This window comes from Bos grunniens, chromosome 11 (genome assembly GCF_055505025.1).
Source record: "Bos grunniens cultivar Pamir isolate PY7600 chromosome 11, Bosgru_T2T1.0, whole genome shotgun sequence".
Taxonomy (NCBI): Eukaryota; Metazoa; Chordata; class Mammalia; order Artiodactyla; family Bovidae; genus Bos; species Bos grunniens.
In genome coordinates this window covers 48,101,650-48,124,174 of record NC_141175.1, presented here as the reverse complement: position 1 = coordinate 48,124,174, position 22,525 = coordinate 48,101,650, and the positions used below count along the sequence as shown (strand labels likewise).

General features: G+C 38.6%; 1 long non-coding RNA gene across 1 annotated transcript in view; it reads left to right on the top strand.

The window, feature by feature from the left end:
- The window catches only part of LOC147363071 (uncharacterized), a 61,067-nt gene extending 38,858 nt beyond the window's left edge, over positions 1-22,209 (top strand). The window contains exons 2-3 of the long non-coding RNA XR_015136759.1: positions 1,791-1,836; positions 22,141-22,209. This is a non-coding gene — a long non-coding RNA (uncharacterized LOC147363071). The remainder of the gene's footprint in view (positions 1-1,790; positions 1,837-22,140) is intronic.
- Positions 22,210-22,525: the final 316 nt, after the last annotated feature.

Here is a 22,525-nt window from a genome sequence, read left to right as displayed (position 1 = left end):
AAAATAAAATCTTCTAATTCAGTCATATATGTGTATTGAGTACCTACTATGTTCTAAGTTCTTACTTAGATGTTAGAGTTAAAATAGACATGTATGATATATAGATATATATATATACATCCATGGCCAATGAAAAGTAAAGTTTCTTGGATTGCTCATGTGGTTGAGACTGGCTTTCTTTCGATTTGTAATTCTAGGTCATACTTGTCATTGCTTCCATCAGTTTAGGTATGGCTATGTTGGGTCAGTGCCTCCTCATCTATAAGCTTTGTTAACCCAACCGATCATCTCTGCAATTTCACAGAGACTTTAATATGTATACAACCTGATCTTAGCTGGACCACTAATGACATAAATGCCCTGACTGGGAAAAACTGCCTGAGTTTGGACAATGAAATCTTGATAGATTGTTAATGGAAAGATTCTTCTCAATTATGATGAGCAGTAACAGTCTTAACCAATAGCATTATCATGCTTGTGTGTGTTAGTGGCTCAGTCATGTCTGACTCTGAAACCGCACAGACTGCAGCCTGCCAGGCTTCTCCACCCATGGGATTCTCCAGGCAAGAATACTGGAGCAGATTGCCGTTCCCTTCTCCAGAGGATCTTCCCGACCCAGGAATTGAACCCTGGTCTCCAGCATTGCAGGCAGATTCACCATTTAAGCTTCAGGGAAGTCCTCTTATCATGCTTAGTGGTGAAGTTAAGTGGGCATTTTAATTATATTGGGACCCATGAACTATACAGCCCATGGAATTCTCCAGACCAGAATACTGGAGTGGGTAGCTGTTCCCTTCTCCAGGGGATCTTCTCAACCCAGGGATCGAACTCAGGTCTCCCACATTGCATGCAGACTTTACCAGCTGAGCCACCCGGAAAGCCCATTGGGAAACCAGATAAGGTCAACTAGTGTCTCCACCTTTATTCAATAGTGTTTCAGAAGTTTTAGCTGAGGGAACAAAATAAAAAAGAAATTTGAAGTATTACTGTGATGACAATGTGATTATTATTTTTAGATAATATAAGATTAAACTGGTAAACCAAAGAGACTAATAAAGAGGCAAGTACTTTGTGTAGAAAAAAAGTGAATGTATAAATATCAATAATTTCCATATACCAAAAATATTCCATTTTAAAATGTAGTAGAAATATACCATAGTTATATGTATGACATATCTCTGATCAAGATAATTGCAATATATTTATTAACTACTTTAAGAAGATATAGATAAGAAAAATTGCAAATGACTTAAACAAATGAACAAATGATAGAAACAAAATAAAAACAGTCTGGTGAAGGTATGAGGACATAGACATTTTCACAGACCATTTTAGATTGTTTATAGTATGAGAGTATAGCTTGTCAACACAAAAAATTTAAAAATTGCAATTATTCACTGGTAATACAGTTTTTCAGAATGTACTTTAAACAAAAAAAATTAAGCATGTATGCAAGATCTTCTCTATATGAAACATTAATTTTACTACTGAGAACTGGAAGCAGTAAAAAAAAGTCTAGAATCAAGGGACATATTAAACACATTACAGAGTTCTAGTAACACAAAGCTTGTTGCAACATCAGATCTCAGGTTACTCTAAGATGCTTATTGCTATGGAAATATGATCATGCATTTTACATGGAAAATTAACTATAAAACATGCACTGTGGGATTTCAGTTCTGGGATGATATAGGAGGCAGACATGTGACTACCTAATAGGCATTCCAAACAATGTAGCAGAGGAAGAAAAGGAGTTGATTCCTAATATCCATTCTTCTTTCTTCCTGCAGGCATTAAGATCCTGAATTTTAGCTGATCACAAGCTGCCTGGCTAAGGTCTGTATAATACAGTCTCCGTAAGTAGTTGTAGCCTAGTGACTAAGTTCTGGGCATTGGTATGTGTATGGAAGTGATGTGGACAAATTCCAAGTCATTGCTTTAAAGAAAGGGAGCATTCTTCCCTTTCCTCCTTCATCTTGCTTTCTGGTATTTGGATGTAGTCTTAAAACATCTTCAACAAGGTGGAGGACATAAGAAAATGTATATTCAAAAAATTTATGTATCGGGAAATGGGAAGGTAGAAGGGAAGTAGTACAAAAAACAGTCAGAAAAATTAGAGATAGAAACAGAAGTCAGAAGTAGTGTGGAGAGAAGGAAAATGCCATTGTTTTGACATTTTAAAAATTAAGTGTGGAAACCGAAATGTTTTCCACTTTGGAAAGCTGTGTGGAAAGCCCCTCAGTTTTTCCACCTCGCTCTACCATGGCCCTCCCACCCACTGCTTCCCCACTGCGAACACAATTTCAAACTAAGTGTGTGTTCTTTGTCTTACACTTATTTTCTAGTTATTCTGTTAAACAGAAGCTACCCTGGTAGCTCAGTTGGTAAAGAATCCGCCTGCAATGCTGGAGACCTGGGTTCAATCCCTGGGTTGGGAAGATTCCCTGGAGAAGGGAATGGCTACCCCCTCAAGTATTCTTGCCTGGAGAATTCCTCAGACAGAGGAGCCTGGCGGGATACAGGCCATGGGTTGCAGAGTCGGACACGACTGAGCAACTAAGCACACACACATAACTGAGGCTAAATTCTGATAGCCAGACAGTTCTTTCAGGTTTTGCAGCCATAAGGATAAATCTATTCCTTGCATTTGCTGCCATCTGCTGGCTTTGTTTGTGCTAGCATACTCAGTACTTGTGCCTGCTTATTCCTGCACTTCAGGTAGTCCAGGTTCTGTGATTTTCTTTATGTTATTTGTTGCTGTTCGTAGCTAAGTCATGTCTGACTCTTTGCGACCCCATGGTCTGCAGCACTCCAGACTTCCTGGTCCTTCACTGTCTCCCAGAGTTTGGTGAAACTCAAGTCCATTGAGTCTGTGATATCATTCAACCATCTCATCTTCTGTTATTGCCTTCTCTTTCTGCCCTCAATCTTTTCCAGCATCAAGGTTTTTCCAGTGAGTCAGTTCTTTGCATCATGTGGCCAAAGTATTGGAGCTTCAGCTTCAGCATCAGTCCTTTAAATGAATATTCAAGGTTGATTTCCTTTAGGATTGACAGGTTTGATCTCCTTGCTGTCCAAGGAACTGTTAAGAGTCTTCTCCAGCAGTACATTTGAAAGCATCTATTCTTCAGCATTCAGCCTTCTTAATGGTCCAACTCTCACATCCATACATGACTATTGGTAAAACCATAGCTTTAACTAGATGGACTTTGGTCAGCAAAGTGATATCTCTGCTTTTTAACATACTGTCTAGGTTTGTCATAGCTTTTCTTCCAAGGAGTGTCTTTTAATTTTATGGCTGCAGTCACCATCCACAGTGATTTTGGAGCCCAAGAAAATAAAACCTGCCACTGTTTCTATTGTTTCCCAATCTATTTGCCATGAAGTGATGGGACCAGATGCCTTGATCTTATTTTTTTGAATGTTGACTTTTAAGCCAGCTTTTAACTCTCCTCTTTCACCTTCTTCAAGAGGCTCTTTAGTTTCTCTTCACTTTCTGCCATTAGAGTGGTATCATCTGCATATCTGAGGTTGTTGATATTTCTCCCAGCAATCTTGATTCCACTGTGATTCATCCAGTCCAGCATTTTGCATGAGGTACTCTGCGTATAAGTTAAATAAACAGGATGACAATATATAGCCTTGATGTACTCTTTTCCCAATTTTGAAACAGTCCATTGTTTCATGTCAATTTTTAACTGTTGCTTCTTGACCTCCTCTGGTTTCTCAGGAGGCAGGTAAGGTGTTCTGGTATTCCCATTTATTTCAGAATTTTCTACAGTTTGTTGTGATCCACACAGACAAAGGCTTTAGCATAGTCAATGAAGCAGAACTAGATGTTTCTTTCTGGAATTCTCTTGCTTTCTCTATGATCCAAAGGATGTTGGCAATCTCTGGTTCTTCTGTCTTTTCTATTTACCTGCCTTTCATTCTTGATTAAGTAATTTTGAAAAGTCAAAGAGTCTTTCTTAACCCTGGTTTCCTCATCCATAAAGTAAGAATTATAATAAAGCTTGCTTTACAATTTTGTTTATCAGCCACTAAGATAATGCTTTGCAAAATTCTAAACAGCTGTTTTTAGAATGTCAGGGTATCTTGACTCTGATACCAGGCACAGTCACTTTTTTAAGTATTATTAATAAATTACCAACAATTCAACATAGCTGTAAAGTTTCACCTGAATAGTTCCAAGTTATAAAACATGCAGAACATAAAAAAGAAAAAGAAAGCACTGAATACCATCACAGAACCATTCAAGTTTACGTGTAAATCTGGATCTCATATGAAAACAAATCGATTCAATTTTAGGGCTCTGGTCTGCTTTTAATAAGTGTCCACCTTAGCAGGGAGTGGCTATGACACATTATCAAATATTATCAATATGTGCCAGGGACACAATTCTTTCATTTTTGAATATTAATAAAATAGAAAACAAATCACAGCTTTGTTTAAGCTGCTGATGAAACTAGCTTTAAACATACTACAGAAGTTAGAAAGAAGTTGATGGAATCTAGAGCACAAAGCAAAATTGTGAAAGACCTTTGGGGAACAGAAAGTTGGTAGGGTATTTATGAGGGAAGAAACTGGGGACCTGAGGTGGGGCAGGGCCAAAAGCCGAATGAGACAACATACTGTGGAAGTGCTTTCTGGTGTGTTCCACTCTTTTCTTCATCAACGTCAACAAAGAGAACATTACAGTGTAAACTAAAGTAGTCCAGCTGGGGTAGAAGACAGATTCTTGCAGTGATCCTGTCCCACCCCAGGAGTCACACAATGTCAACCTAAGGAAAGAGCACTTTGAAAATAGGAGCGGACATATTTGATGGTCTTCGATGGGAAAGGTCACTTAAAATGAGTTGAGACTCGATGGGAATGCCAGATATCCTTGGCCCTGAAGTATTATCCCAAAGACACTTTTAAACTCACTTTTACAGGCCTACCATAGAACTGTGGCATCCAGGTTTACAATAAAGACAATATATGCCATTTACAGCAACCTGGATAGACCTAGAGATTGTCATACTGAGTGAAACAAGTCAGATAGAAAGAGAGAAATATGTTATCTATCACTTACATGCAGTCTTAAAAAGTAATATAAATGAATTTATTTATAAAACAGAAACAGACTCACAGACTTAGAGAACAAGCTTATGGTTACCAAGGTGAAAGGGTTGGAAGGAGGGATAGGGAGTCTGGAATTGACATGTATACACTGCTCTATTTAAAATGGATAATCATCAAGGACCTGCTGTAAATCACAAGGAACTCTGTTGAATATAATGTAACAACCAAAATGTAAAAGAATTTGAAAAAGAATAAATACAATGTATATGTATAACTGAATCATTTTGCTGTACACTTGAAACTAACACAATACTGTTAATCAATTATACTCCAATGTAAAATAAAATTTAAAAAAACAGTGAAAAACCCCCCAATACAGATAAGATAACTGACACCAAAAAGCAATAAGAAATCATAGGGGAAAATGACAAGACTAAGGTCTATGAAAGAAACAAGAGAATAAATAAATTTTCAGATAAATATTAAGCTTACAAATTTTGAACTTAAAAAGCACCACATATAATTCTTTTAAATAGGATATAAAATTGGTAGCAGACATGTAAGTATATAAAAAAACAATTTACAATATAGGTATGAAGAATATAAAATAGGAAATAAAGAACTAAAAATAGAATAAGGAAAAAAATTAGTAACTGGAGGCTGAGATCATGTAATATTTTATAGAAAGCACAGAAAAAGATTAAAAAGTTGGCAAAATAAAAGATAAGTCTAGAGATATGAAATATAAAAATAGAAGAGCCATTATCCATAGACTGTATATATCAGACAGAGAAAAAATGTAGAAAGGAATAATTGAAATAATATATGTCTTCTGTTTAAAGGAAGATGAAAAATGCAACTATAACCTTAAACTTTTTTTTTCTTTTTTTTTTTAATTTTTTTTTTTTTTTTTTTACTTTACAATATTGTATTGGTTTTGCCATACGGCAACATGCATCCGCCACGGGTGTACACATGTTTCCAATTCTGAACCCCCCTCCCATCTCCCTCCCCATACCATCCCTCTGGGTCATCCCAGTGCACCAGCCCCAAGCTTCCTGTATCCTGCATTGAACCTGGACTGGTGATTCATTTCTTATATGATATTACACATGTTTTAATGCCATTCTCCCAAATCATCCTCCTCCTCCCTCTCCCACAGAGTCCAAAAGACTGTTCTATATATCAGTGTCTCTTTTGCTGTCTCGTATACAGGGTTGTCATACCATCTTTCTAAATTCCATATGTATGCGTTAGTATACTTATGGCAGAAAGTGAAGAGGAACTAAAAAGCCTCTTGATGAAGGTGAAAGTGGAGAGTGAAAAAGTTGGCTTAAAGCTCAACATTCAGAAAACTAAGATCATGGCATCTGGTCCCATCACTTCATGGGAAATAGATGGGGTAACAGTGGAAACAGTGTCAGACTTTATTTTTCTGGGCTCCAAAATCACTGAAGATGGTGACTGCAGCCATGAAATTAAAAGACGCTTACTCCTTGGAAGGAAAGTTATGACCAACCTAGATAGCATATTCAAAAGCAGAGACATTACTTTGCCAACAAAGGTTCATCTAGTCAAGGCTATGGTTTTTCCTGTGGTCATGTATGGATGTGAGAGTTGGACTGTGAAGAAGGCTGAGCACCGAAGAATTGATGCTTTTGAACTGTGGTGTTGGAGAAGACTCTTGAGAGCCCCTTGGACTGCAAGGAGATCCAACCAGTCCATTCTGAAGGAGATCAGCCCTGGAATTTCTTTGGAAGGAGTGATGATAAAGCTGAAACTCCAGTACTTTGGCCACCTCATGCAAAGAGTTGACTCATTGGAAAAGACTCTGATGCTGGGAGGGATTGGGGGCAGGAGGAGAAAGGGACGACAGAGGATGAGATGGCTGGATGGCATCACTGACTCGATGGACATGAGTCTGAGTGAACTCCGGGAGTTGGTGATGGACAGGGAGGCCTGGCATGCTGCAATTCATGGGGTCGCAAAGAATCGGACATGACTGACTGACTGATCTGATCTGATCTGATACTGTATTGGTGTTTTTCTTTCTGGCTTACTTCACTCTGTATAATAGGCTACAGTTTCATCCACCTCATTAGAACTGATTCAAATGTATTCTTTTTAATGGCTGAGTAATACTCCATTGTGTATATGTACCACAGCTTTCTTATCCATTCAGCTGCTGATAGACATCTAGGTTGCTTCCAAAAATATACAAGCAACTCCTGCAGCTCAATTCCAGAAAAATAAATGACCCAATCAAAAAATGGGCCAAAGAACTAAATAGACATTTCTCCAAAGAAGACATACAGATGGCTAACAAATACATGAAAAGATGCTCAACGTCACTCATTATCAGAGAAATGCAAATCAAAACCACAGTGAGGTACCATCTCATGCCAGTCAGAATGGCTGCAATCCAAAAGTCTACAAACAATAAATGCTGGAGAGGGTGTGGAGAAAAGGGAACCCTCTTACACTGTTGGTGGGAATGCAAACTAGTACAGCCACTATGGAGAACAGTGTGGAGATTCCTTAAAAAACTGGAAATAGAACTGCCATACGACCCAGCAATCCCACTGCTGGGCATACACACCAAGGAAACCAGAATTGAAAGAGACACATGTACCCCAATGTTCATCGCAGCACTGTTTATAATAGCCAGGACATGGAAGCAACCTAGATGTCCATCAGCAGATGAATGGATATAACCTTAAACTTAAAGGTAAAAGCCCACTTATATATATATATATATTGCTATAATATTTGAGATCACCCAATAAAGAAAACATTCTAAAGGCTTCCAGAGAGGAAAATAGCCTACAAAAGTATAAGTATCAGATTAAAATCATATTTCCCAACAACTGCATTGCATGCCAGAAAGTAATAGAATAATATTATTTATGAATTGATGGAAGATAAATCTGAACATAAATTTTTTTATCAAGTAAAGCTATAATATAAATGTGAGAGCAAAATATTATCCTCAGGCATATGAGACTGCATAAAATTTAATATGCAAAATTTTCTTTGAAAACACTTTTGGAGGAAGTACTCAAAAATAGAAATGGACTCAGGAAGAAACAAAATTTAGAAGATAACATTGGATAAGTGAGTTAAAAAAGCTTTAAAGTGGTCTAAATAAATAATATCCCCAAATTAAGAAAGGGCAGAAAAATATACTTGGTGAGGTTATCTACATATCAGAAGGAAGAAAGAAATGAATATTGTCCTTAAGAGATGGGAAGAAATACACATAAGTATACATAAAATTAAATATGTGTATGAATCACCAAGACTAAAAATCAAATAAACAAACTTAAATCAGAAGAGAAAGTAAATTTAAATCATTTAATGCTATTAAGAGTGAAGAAGGAACACAAAGTAACTAGAGTCTGAAATAAATATGATATATAGAAAACTGGACATACAAAAGCAGAAGTCCTAATATAACTGTAAATATAATAAATGTAAAAGGATTGCTGTGCTGCTAAGTCGCTTCAGTCGTATCCGACTGTGCGACCCCATAGACGGCAGTCCACCAGGCTCCCCCATCCCTGGGATTCTCCAGGCAAGAAACTGGAGTGGGTTGCCATTTCCTTCTCCAGGAGATTTTCTCAACCCAGGGATCAAACCCAGGTCTCCCGCCTTGCAGGCAGACGCTTTACCATCTGAGCTAAATAATTCTTTTTGCTATTTTTTTTTATTTTTAATTGATTGATGATTGGTTTACAATATTGGTTTGATTTCTGTCATACATCAACATGAATTAACCATAGGTGTATATATTGTCCCTCCCTCTTGAATCTCTCCCACTTTCTTCATTGAAGAAGAAAGACAATAAAATATTGAATAAAATGTAGTAATTTAAATTAAAAGTATGGCATATAGCTAAGGTTTTCAGAAGAATATTAGCGAAACTGCACAGTGAGTAGGAAAGTAAATGCAAAGAAGTAGCAAGGACAAAAATAATAAAAAATGACTAATAAGGGTAAAAGTAGAAAATTAAGATTTATACTGAATCTTTGCTATATAAATGAAGGAGAAGAATAGATTGCCTAATAAGGCATAATTTTATTAATCAACTTTAAAAGTACATAATAATATACAGAGCACATAATATAACATTGTGTAGATTTTATCTCTGGGGAAGTTAAGACAGAAATCTGTTTATGTAAATTATCCTTTTGGTGAAAAAAGGAGAAAATGGTACAATCATTTCATTGAGGCAAGAAAAGCATTTGATAATTTTCAATCCTAGTCTCTGATAGAAAATGTCAGAATATAAGAAGTAAAAGGGAATCCTTTTATTTTGAAAAAGAAATAACCTACCCTGATGATAATGATCATGGCATCTGGTTCCATCACTTCATGGCAAATAGAAGGGGAAACAGTGGAAAAAGTGTCAGACTTTATTTTGGGGGGCTCCAAACTCACTGCAGATGGTGATTGCAGCCATGAAATTAAAAGACACTTACTCCTTGGAAGGAAAGTTATGACCAACCTAGATAGCATAATCAAAAACAGAGATATTACTTTGCCAACAAAGGTCCGTCTAGTCAAGGCTATGGTTTTTGCAAGGTTTTGTATGGATGTGAGAGTTGGACTGTGAAGAAAGCTGAGTGTCGAAGAATTGATGCTTTTGAACTGTGGTGTTGGAGAAGACTCTTGAGAGTCCCTTGGACCGCAAGGAGATCCAACCAGTCCATCCTAAAGGAGACCAGTCCTGGGTGTTCATTGGAAGGAATGATGTTGAAGCTGAAACTCCAATACTTTGGCCACCTCATGTGAAGAATTGACTCATGGAAAGACCCTGATGCTGAGAGATTGGGGGCAGGAGGACAAGGGGACGACAGAGAATGAGATGGCTGGATGGCATCATGACTCGATGGACATGAGTTTGGGTAAACTCCGGGAGTTGGTGATGGACAGGGAGGCCTGGCGTGCTGCGATTCATGGGGTCACAGAGTCAGGCACGACTGAACGACTGAACTGATGATAATGGGCTTAACAAAGGACAGAAATGGAATGGACCTAACAGAAGCAGAAGATATTAAGAAGAGGTGGCAAGAATACACAGAAGAACTGTACAAAAAAGATCTTCACGACCCAGATAACCACGATGGTGTGATCACTCACCTAGAGCCAGACATCCTGGAATGTGAAGTCAAGTGGGCCTTAGGAAGCGTCACTACCAACAAAGCTAGTGGAGGTGATGGAATTCCAGTTGAGCTATTTCAAATCCTGAAAGATGATGCGGTGAAGGTGCTGCACTCAATATGCCAGCAAATATGGAAAAAACAGCAGTGTCCACAGGACTGGAAAATGTCAGTTTTCATCCCAGTCCCAAAGAAAGGCAATGCCAAAGAATGCTCAAACTACTACATAACTGCACTCATCTCACACGCTAGGAAAGTAATGCTTAAAATTCTCCAGGCCAGGCTTCAGCAATACATGAACCGTGAACATCCAGATGTTCAAGCTGGTTTTAGAAAAGGCAGAGGAACCAGAGATCAAATTGCCAACATCTGCTGGATCATCAAAAAAGCAAGAGAGTTCCAGAAAAACATCTATTTCTTCTTTATTGACTATATCCAAGCCTTTGACTATGTGGATCACAAGAAACTGTGGAAAATTCTGAAAGAGATGGGAATACCAGACCACCTGACCTGCCTCTTGGGAAACCTGTATGCAGGTCAGGAAGCGACAGTTAGGACTGGACGTGGAACATCAGACTGGTTCCAAATAGGAAAAGGAGTATGTCAAGGCTGTATATTGTCACCCTGCTTATTTAACTTATATGCAGAGTACATCATGAGAAAAGCTGGGCTGGAAGAAGCACAAGCTGGAATCAAGATTGCCGGGAGAAATATCAGTAACCTCAGATATGTAGATGACACCACCCTTATGGCAGAAAGTGAAGAACTAAAAAGCCTCTTGATTAAAGTGAAAGAGGAGAGTGAAAAAGTTGGCTTAAAGCTCAATGTTCAGAAAACTAAGATCATGGCATCCAGTCCCATTACTTCACAGCAGATATGCGGGGAAACAGTGAAAACGATGGCTGACTTTATTTCTGGGCTCCAAAATCACTACAGATGGCAATTGCAACAACATAATTAAAATACCCTTACTCTTTGGAAGGAAAGTTATGACCAGCCTAGACAGCATATTCAAAAGCAGAGACATTAAAGTAATGGCAAAGTGCCAAAAAAGGTCTGTCTAGTCAAGGCTATGGTTTTTCCTGTGCTCATGTATGGATGTGAGATTTGGACTATAAACAAAGCTGAGCACAGAAGAATTGATGCTTTTGAACTATGGTGTTGGAGAAGACTCTTGAGAGTCCCTTGCACTGCAAGGATACCCTACCAGTCCATCCTAAAGGAGATCACTCCTGGGTGTTCTATTGGAAGGACTGATGTTGAGGCTGAAACACCAACACTTTGGCCACCTGATGCAAAGAGCTGACTGATTGAAAAAGACCCTGATGGTGGGAAAGATTGAGGGCAGGAGGCGAAGAGGACGACAGAGGATGAGATGGTTGGATGGCGTCATTGACTCAATGGACATGGGTTTGGGTGGACTCCGGGAATTTGAATGGACAGGGAGGCCTGGAGTGCTGCAGTTCATGGGGTCACAAAGTGTCGGACACAACTGAGTGACTGAACTGAACTGAACTGATGATAATGAGTTCAGTCACTCAGTGGTGTCTGACTTTGTGTGACCCCATGAACCGCAGCACACCAGGCCTTCGTGTCCATCACCAACTCCCGGAGCCTACACATACTCATGTCCATCGAGTCGATGATGCCATCCAACCATCTCATCCTATGTTGTCCCCTTCTCCTCCCACCCTCAATCTTTCCTAGCATCAGGGTTTTTTCAAATGAGTCAGTTCTTCACATCAGGTGGCCAAATATTGGAGTTTTAGCTTCAACATCAGTCTTTCCAATGAATATACAGGACTGATTTCCTTTAGGATGAACTGGTTGGTTCTCCTTACAGTCCAAGGGACCCTCAAGAGTCTTCTCCAACACCACACTTCAAAAGCATCAATTCTTCAGTGCTAAGCTTTCTTTATAGTCCAACTCTCACATCCATACATGACTACTGGAAAAACCATAGCCTTGACTAGACGGACCTTTGTTGACAAAGTAATGTCTCTGCTTTTTAATATGCTGTCTAGACTGGTTATAACTTTTCTTCCAAGGAGCAAGCATCTTTTAATTTCATGACTGCAGTCACCATCTACAGTGACCTTGGAGCCAAAAAAAATAAAGTCTGTCACTGTTTCCACTGTTTCCCCATCTATTTGCCATGAAGTGATGGGACCAGATGCCATGATCTGAGTTTTCTGAATGTTGAGTTTTAAGCCAACTTTTTCACTATCCTCTTTCACTTTATCAAGAGGCTCTTTAGTTCTTATGATAATAGCAAACCTTTTAATGCATTACATTAGGATGAGATATCAACAACCTCAGATATGCAAATGATGCCACTCTAATGGCAGAAAGTGAGAGGAACTAAAGAGACTCTTGATGGGGGTAAAAGAGGAGAGTGAAAAGCTAGCTTAAAACTCAGCATTCAACAAACTAAGACCATGGCATTAAGTCCCATCATTTCTGGCAAATAGATGGAGAAAAAGTGAAAACAGTAGCATAATTTATTTTCTTGGGCTCCAAAATCACTGCAGACAGTGACTGCAGCCACAAAATTAAAAGGCTTGCTCCTTGGAACAAAAGCTATGACCAAACCTAGACAACATATTAAAAAGCAGAGATATCACTTTGCCAACAAAGGTCCATATCGTCAAAGCTATAGTTTTTCCAGTAGTCATCTACAAATGTGAGAGTTGGACCTTAAAGAAGGCTGAGAGCCAAAGAATTGATGCTTTCAAACTGTGGTGCTGGAGAAGACTCTTGAAAGACCTTTGGACAGCAAGGAGATCAAACCTGTCAATCCTAAAGGAAATCAACCCTGAATACTCAATGGAAGGACTGATGCTGAAGCTGAAAATCCAATATTTGGCCACCTGATATGAAGAACTAACTCATTGGTAAAGACCCTGATGCTGTGAAAGATTGAAGGTAGGAAGAGAAGGGGATGACAGAAGATGAGATGGTTGGATGGCATCACCGACTCAATGGAGATGAGTTTGACCAAATTTGGGGAGACAGTGAAAGACAGGGGATCTTGGTGTGCTGCAGTGCCTGGAGTTCCAGAGTCAGGCATGACTTGGCTACTGAACAAAAATAACAGGATGAGACGTAGGGAATTTCCTAGTATCATCATTCTCTGATGTGCAGTGCAGAATTGAAAACAATTTATATATCTATTACTATGGTAAATAATAGTAGAATTTCTTTTCTTTGTAAGGGATGGAATACTATAAAGTGTTCTAAAATTAGTAAAATTTATACAACACCATGATTAGATTTTTAAAAGAGTAGTAAGTTTAAAGTAAGAAAGTCTATTACTGTTAATTTTTAAAACTTGCAAGTATCAGCATATACTTTTCAACAACATATGCATAACTTAAAATGCATTTTAAATACTCTAGATTTGGTGAGTATAGAGTCAGACTCCAGTCAAGAAAATGGAATCCATGCCAGGTAGTTTAATATGGAGAGACAAGGAGGAAAATCACCTGCATTTTCCCCTTCTCTCCTTTCTTGTGCCTTCTATTGACCCAGCCTAACATGACAACAGAGGATAAGGGAGTCTGGACATGTATTCTGTAGGCGGTCTGTTCCTTGTTTAAAATGCAGGGACCGGTTGGATCTGAGGGCCAACAGGTAATGAGTAGCCCAAGGCCTTTACAGGAGAGGGAAATAAGTAGATAGATGATATTGGATGAAATAATAATAACATTAAAATGACTGAAAAGTTTGCCAACCAATGCTTCCAGTGTACCATGAACCAAGCAATTTTGTGTATCTGAGATAAATTATAATGAAACAGAAACATTATTAAGCACAAAAATAATATTAATGAAATGAAAACTTTTTAAACTAGTCAATCTGCTGTAATGCTTACTTATTTGAGATTTGATCTGGTGGAGATCACAGAGCAATTGCTCTGCATTCTCATAAATCCACAGTATGTCCACGGTACCGTATCATTTCTGTTAGCTAATGACTATACCCAAGCTGGGAGTAAAGTAGCAGTAATTTAGATGAGACAATAAACTTTATATTTTTAAATGATTAATCATTTCTCTACGTAAAGAAATGTTCAGAGATTTCTGTCAGAACAGAAATCTCTCAGAACACAGATTATTCAACCAGTTAAAGAGAAAAAGAGAATGATAAAAGACAAACACACCCAGTGCTAGACCCTCCTTGGCATGTGCTGACTCATTTATTCATCTCTGCAACACTGAGGGAAGTTCTAAGTAGTAGCCTCATTTTACAGATGAGGAAACTGATGGTCAGGATAGCTTGAAGTATTACCATATCACACTGCTATGAATGACAGGAACAGGATTTTAACTCACTCATCCTGGAGCTTAATGAGTTAGAAAGATAAGAAACTGACCAATTGATAGGTGGCTTTAACCTTATAAATTCAACCTCATCTTCTTTCTAAGTAAACTTGCTTGCTCACATACTAGAGGATCTAAGAAGTATTCTTGCCTTTTAGCTTAGAGAGGAGTCAGGACAACAATTCAGTTCAGTTCAGTAACTCAGTTGTGTCCAACTCTGCACACCATGAACTGCAGCACACAAGGCCTCCCTGTCCATCACCAATTCCCAGAGATTACCCAAACTCATATCCATTGAGTTGGTGATGCCATCAAACCATCTCATCCTCTGTTGTCTCCTTCTCCTCCCACCCTCAATCTTTCCCAGCATCAGGGTCTTTACAAATGAGTCAGCTCTTCACATCAGGTGGCCAAAGTATTGGAGTTTCAGCTTCAGCATCAGTCCTCCCAAAGAACACCCAGGACTGATCTCCTTTAGGATGGACTGGTTGGATCTCCTTGCAGTCCAAGGGACCCTCAAGAGTCTTTTCCAACACCACACTTCAAAAGCATCAATTCTTCAGTTCTCAGCTTTCTTTATAGTCCAACTCTCACATTCATACATGACTACTGGAAAAACCATATCCTTGACTAGACAGACCTTTGTTGACAAAGTAATGTCTCTGCTTTTTAATATGCTGTCTAGGTTGGTCATACCTTTCCTTCCAAGAGTAAGCTTCTTTAAATTTCATGGCTGCAATCACCATCTGCAGTGATTTTGGAGCCCAGAAAAATAAAGTCTGACACTGTTTCCACTGTTTCCCCATCTACTTCCCATGAAGTGATGGGACCAGATGCCATGATCTTAGTTTTCTGAATGATGAGCTTTAAGCCAACATTTTCACTCTCCTTTTTCACTTTTATCAAGAAGCTCTTTAGTTCTTCTTCACTTTCTGCCATAACAGTGGTGTCATCTGCATATCTGAGGTTACTGATATTTCTCCCAGCAATCTTGATTCCAGCCCATGATTTTTCATAATGTACTCTGCAAGTAAGTTAAATAAGCAGGGTGACAATATACAGCCTTGACGAACTCCTTTTCCTATTTGGAACCAGTCTGTTATTCCATACCCAGTTCTAACTGCTGCTTCATGACCTGTATACAGGTTTCTCAAGAGGCAGGTCAGGTGGTCAGGTATGCCCATATCTTGAAGAATTTTCCACAGTTTATTGTGATCCACACAGGCAAAGGCATTGGCATAGTCAATAAAAAAGAAATAGATGTTTTTCTGGAACTCTCTTGCTTTTTTGATGATCCAGCAGATGTTGGCAATTTGATCTCTGGTTCCTCTGCCTTTCCTAAAACCAGCTTGAACATCTGGAAGTTCACGGTTCACGTATTGCTGAAGCCTGGCTTGGAGAATTTTGAGCATTACTTTACTAGCATGTGAGATGAGTGTAATTGTGCGGTAGTTTGAGCATTCTTTGGCATTGCCTTTCTTTGGGATTGGAATGCAAACTGACCTTTTCCAGTCCTGTGGCCACTGCTGAGTTTTCCAAATTTGCTGACATATTGAGTGCAGCATTTCCTCAGCATCATCTTTTAGGATTTGAAATAGCTCAACTGGAATTTCATCACTTCCACTAGCTTTGTTTGTAGTGATGCTTCCTAAGGCCCACTTGACTTCACATCCCAGGATGTCTGGCTCTAGGTGAGTGATCACACCATCGTGATTATCTGGGTCATGAAGATCTTTTTTGTACAGTTCTTCTGTGTATTCTTGCCACCTCTTCTTAATATCTTCTGCTTCTGTTAGGTTCCTACCATTTCTGTTCTTAATTGAGCCCATCTTTGCATGAAATGTTCCCTTGGTATCTCTAATTTTCTTGAAGAGCTCTCTAGTCTTTCCCATTCTATTCTTTTCCTCTATTTCTTTGCACTGATCGCTGAGGAAGGCTTTCTTATCTCTCCTTGCTATTCTTTGGAACTCTGCCTTCAAATGGATATCTTTCCTTTTCTCCTTTGCTTTTGGCTTCTCTTCTTTTCACAGCTATGTGTAAGGCCTCCTCAGACAGCCATTTTGCTTCTTTGCATTTCTTCTTCTTGGAGATGGTCTTGATCCCTGTCTCCTGTACAATGTCACGAACCTCCCACCATAGTTCATCTGTCTATCAGATCTAGTCCCTTAAATCTATTTCTCACTTCCACTGTATAATCATAAGGAATTTGATTTAGGTCATACCTGAATGGTCTAGTGGTTTTCCCCACTTCAATTTAAGTCTGAATTTGGCAATGAGAAGTTCATGATCTGAGCCACAGTCAGCTCCTGGTCTTGTTTTTGCTGACTGTATAGAGCTTCTCCATCTTTGGCTGCAAAGAATGGAATCAATCTGATTTCGGTGTTGACCATCTGGTGATGTCCATGTGTAGAGTCTCCTCTTGTGTTGTTGGAAGAGGGTCTTTGCTATGACTAGTGCATTTTCTTGGCAAAACTCTATTAGCCTTTGCCCTGCTTCATTTTGTACTCCAAGGCCAAATTTGCCTGTTACTCCAGGTGTTTCTTCACTTCCTAATTTTGTATTCCAGTCCCCTGTAATGAAAAGGACATCTTTTTTTGTTGTTAGTTCTAAAAATGTCTTGTAGGTCCTCATAGAACTGTTCAACTTCAGCTTCTTCAGTGTAACTGGTCAGGGCATAGACTTGGATTACTGTGATATTGAATGGTTTCCCTTGGAAAAGAACAGAGATCATTCTGTCATATTTGAGATTGCATCCAAGTACTGCATTTCGGACTCTTTTGTTGACCATGATGGCTGCTCCATTTCTTCTAAGGGATTCCTGCCCACAGTAGTAGATATAATGGTCATCTGAGTTAAATTCACCCATTCCAGTCCATCTTGGTTCGCTGATTCCTAGAATGTCGACGTTCACTCTTGCCATTTCCTGTTTGACCACTTTCAATTTGCCTTGATTCATGGACCTAACATTCCAGGTTTCTATGCAGTATCACCAGTCACATCCACAACTGGGTGTTGTTTTTGCTTTGGCTCCATCCCTTCTTTCTTTCTGGAGTTATTTCTCCACTGATCTCCAGTAGCATATTGGGCACCTACTGACCTGGGGTGTCCATCTTTCAGTGTCCTATCTTTTTGCCTTTTCATACCGTTCATGGGGTTCTCAAGGCAAGAATACTGAAGTGGTTTGCCATTCCCCTCTCCAGTGGACCACATTCTGTCAGAACTCCCCACCATGACCCGTTCATCTTGGGTGGCCCCACACAGCCTGGCTTAGTTTCACTGAGTTAGACAAGGCTGTGGTCCATGTGATTAGATTGGCTAGTTTTCTGTGATTATGGTTTCAGTCTGTTTGCCCTCTGATACCCTCTCTCAGTGCCTACCATCTTACTTGAGTTTCTCTTACCTTGGACATGGGGTCTCTCTTCATGGCTGCTCCAGCAAAGCACAGCCACTGCTCCTTACCTTGGACGTGGGGTCTCTCCTCTCAGCCTCCGCTCCTGACCTTGGACGTGGGGTATGTCCTCTCTGCCGCTCCTGCCCCCGCAGCCACTACTCCTGTGGGACAGATAAGCAGATTCTTATCTCCATTAGTCTTTAACCTGACTTCTGTGTGATTTCCCAAAGGCGGTGATCTCAACCACAGAGGAGGGTGCCTGCCACATTCTGCAGAGATAATGGGGTTCAAGGCAAATCAAAGAAACAATCAGAAGAACACAAGTTGCTTACTTCATGCCCATGTATATCTTCTTTATTTCTTTCACTGAAAACATTACATTCCACCTATCTTCATAGCATGAGACTCCACTATAACTTTGTATCTATGAGGTAGTCTACTCTTCTAAAATACTTTGGAGCTTGGCCCCAATTTGTCCTCTTGTCTGAATGAAATGAGATACATAATCAAGCTCTTAAAATATTAAAAATTCCATTATTGTATATCTATCTAAATGAGAAAACAGTGGCTTAGTAAGGTTAAAGGCAATTTTGAAAAAAAGAGAGAGAGAGAGAAAGCTATCCAACCTTCTGGCCTTTGTCAATGAGTACATGGTTGTCTACATTCATTACACATGGAATTTGTTTTTAAAAAATTATATTCACATTGATATAAATGTGATAAATGTGTTCTCTTGATTAACTTGCTCAGCGATTACAAGCTGAGCTTCCAGTAATTCTGAAACTTACTTGCTTCTGTTTTGGATTACTTGAACAGGAGGGAAACAGCCATGTGGGTAAAGAATCATTCTGAAAAGAAACAGAATTAATGCCATCAGTTCTCCATCAACTTTTCAGGAAAAATCTGTGTAGTCCTTTGTTATTTCAGGATCTGTTCCTCTTTGTTAAATGACAGTAATTCAGTCTTTGAATTTCTTGAGGAAAATAAAATTTGAATGTCAAGAACAAGACCACAGTGAAGTAAGCCAGAAAGAAAAACACCAATACAGTATAATAATGCATATATATGAAATTTAGAAAGATGGTAATGATAACCCTCTATGCAAGACAGCAAAAGAGACAGATATATAGAACAGTCTTTTGGACTCTGTGGGCAAGGGCAAGGGTGGGATGGTTTGGGAGAATGGCATTGAAACATGTATATTGCCATATGTGAAACGAATCACCAGTCCAGGTTTGATGCATGATACAGGGTGCTTGGGGCTGGTGCACTGGGATGACCCAGAGGGATGGGATGGGGAGGGAGGTGGGAAGGAGGTTCAGGATGGGGAACACATGTACCCCCGTGGCAGATTCATGTCAATTATGGCAAAACCAATACAATATTGTAAAGTAAAAATAAATAAATAAATTTAAAAATAAATAAACAAATAAAAGTTATGTTTACATTTAAAAAAAGGAAAGGGTGAGGCCAAGATGCAGAATTCTTAATCCTCTAAAACAAATCTTTATCAAAAAGTCATGGAAGGACTGTGCTGTTAGGGTACAATTTAAGTTGTCAACATGATGCAAAATAGAAAAAGTGTGGTGATGATCTCAAGTCCCGTTGTTTTTCAATGGCATTCATCACAATGGAAATGGCAGACGTTACATTTACAGAAAAACAGTAAGATCAAGCCTCTCTGGTGGGCACCCAGAGAATCAGGAGGCTACTCAACAGCACACACACCCCTGAAGAATGAAGGCAGCTTAGGGTCCAGGGTTAAATATGGAGGGAGTAAAGAAGTGGTTGGTTCATCACTAACAGTCATAATTCCACTTTTTAATCTTAAAAAGTGCTTTCTTCCCCCATGTCCTTCCAAATATGATTTGTTATAAATCAATTCATGTTTAGTTTGCTCAATTAATATATTAATAAATTAGTATAGTATTTTTATACACACACACACAAAAAAAAGAGCTAAAAGTTCAACAAAGAAGCAGGCATAAGTTTCATGGAGAGGCAGGTTCCAATAAATTTTCTTTTTCACATCTGGGACTTCTTTTACTTTCATCTGCTCCATCTGCCTGTGCTGAGAGAGCTAACAAGTGCATCACTGCAGGCTTCTCAGCATCTTTTTTCTTTGCTAAGACACCATATCTTTAAAGTTTTAATACTTGCCTGTAAAATTATATATTTAATAAATATGTTATACATGATCATTATTGAGAATTTGTTAAATCTCATGAAGTTACAAAGCTTTTTTTCATAATTCAATTATCCAGAAATAGCTACATTTAACATTAGATAAAAATCCTCTAGAGGAGTAAATGGCTATTCACTCCTACATTTTTGCTGAGAAAATCCCATGGACAGAGGAACCTGGTAGGCTACAGCCCATAGGGTCACAAAGAGTCAGACATGACTCCAGTAACTGAACATACACAGATGCACACATGTTTCTCAAGGCCATACCCACACATACATAGATATATCTATAAACTGGGTTCTGACTCTTTACTAGATTCAGACTAGAATGACTAGACTGACACTAGAATGACTCTACATTCTTTATTTCACATTATACTGCAAATATTTTCATTAACTATTCTTGAAAACACCTTTTATGGCTATTACTTAACATATTGTTACGTGGATGTACCACAATCTATTTAAATATTACCCCCAAACTGAACACATCCATTTTTTCCTGAAGTCCTTTATATCTACCCTGTAATTTAGAAATGCAAGGGCTTTTTCTCTAGCACATATGTATTTGTCTAATGTGAGTGAGATGCTTTCCAATTTTTTCCTCTTTTTTCTTGGTGTATAATTGCTTTACAAGGTTGTGTTCATTTCTGCTGTACAATAAAGTGAAGCAGGTGCATGCCTTCATGCTTAGCTGTGTCTGACTTTGTGATCCCAGGGACTGTAGCCCACCAGCCTCCTCTGTCCATGGAATTTTCCAGGCAAGAATACTGGAGTGGATTGCTATTTTCTCTTCCATGAATCAACTATATGTATGCGCTTACCCCCTCGCTCGAGAGCCTCCCTCCCCCATCCCACCCCTCTAGGTCATCAAGATACCAACAAGATAAACTAATGAATCTAAAAACAAAGTCAAACAATTAAAAAAAAATTCCAACGAAATCACAAAACAAACAAACCAAAAACCAAAGCAGAGAACTAATGGAAGAATAAAGCAAAGGAAATAAAACAAACAGGCAAAAATGATTTTTTTTAAAAAAGGAAAAAATCAATATACAAACCAAAGTGGGGAAATTGTCCTCAGAGACCCATTATGCGGGGATCTTTACAGTCCTTTCCAGTGTTCAGGGTTTTCTAATAGTATTCATTTGGTGTTCTATGGTAATTGTTGCATCTCTAGATGTATTCCTGATGCATTTGTGGAGAGAGAGATTTTCTATATCCTCCTTCTGCTTGCTCAGACATCTTGAAATTCCCTTGCTTTCCAATTTTGCATTCACAAAGGAACTGAGAAGTCCAACTCCAGGCAAAAATCTTATGTGTAAATGATCTAGCTTAATCATAGGCAGTGATAAGGTTTAGTGTGGCAGATCTCAAGGAAAGCTGGAGCTTATTTTTGCCACCTGACTGTGCTATCACAGGAAGTGAAGAAAGGCTTGTTGTAACTTCCAGGATGGCTCATAGTCCTAGCTAATCTACTAGTCCCATGACTGCTCAACATTACTAGGGGTTTCTTTTCTGCATCTTTCAAATTACACTTGAATACTGTCTCTCACATTTTTTAAGTTTCCCAATGGAATAGAGGGAAAAAATAAATATGAATTCAATTAAAAATGAAAAGGATGGATTAGTGAGATTAATATTTAGGAGGCAATTGCACTTTTTGAAGAATCATTCTAGGCGTTTTAATCTAAATATCACATTCAATTTATATTTACATTCCCATGCAGTCTTCACAAACATTTTATTAGGGAGATATTATTTACCCACTTCACAAACAGGAAAAGTCAGGTGTCAAATCAAACAAACTCTTGAAAATGCTTAACTGTCTCCTTGTAGCAATGAATCTGAGTAAATTTCCTCTTGGCAGGCAATGAAATATTTTAGAGTAAAGTTTCTATATTTCTTATTACATTTAAAGATGGTATGTATAAGCAAATACTGAAGATCAACATACATTTACTTTGAGTTGATGGCACCAAGTAAAACAGCATTCTCCTTGTTTTTTCCTCAGAAATATGTTTTGTCCTTGGGGAGACAAGATCTTCAGGACAAGTGAAATAAAATCCTGACTTTCATTCTTACATCGTGTTCCCTACTCCAGTTGAAAGTAATCATCAGGGGAACTTTATTCTTCACAGGAATTAAGCATATTTACGTCTTGTCAAGTTGAATCAAAACTCAAACAGATGGAAAGAACACGGTAGAATACTGTAAGTAACACACCTGCTTGTTGGTCTCACACACTTTTAGTATTTTCAATTATTCACAAAAAATTACCGACATTATATAAGTTTATTATTCAAGAGTAAAAGACGTTAAAATATTTAGAAGATACTTCTAAGAGGCAAAACAGAACTTGAGGCATGAGCTTTGGAGAGGCCAGTGAGATAAAATAT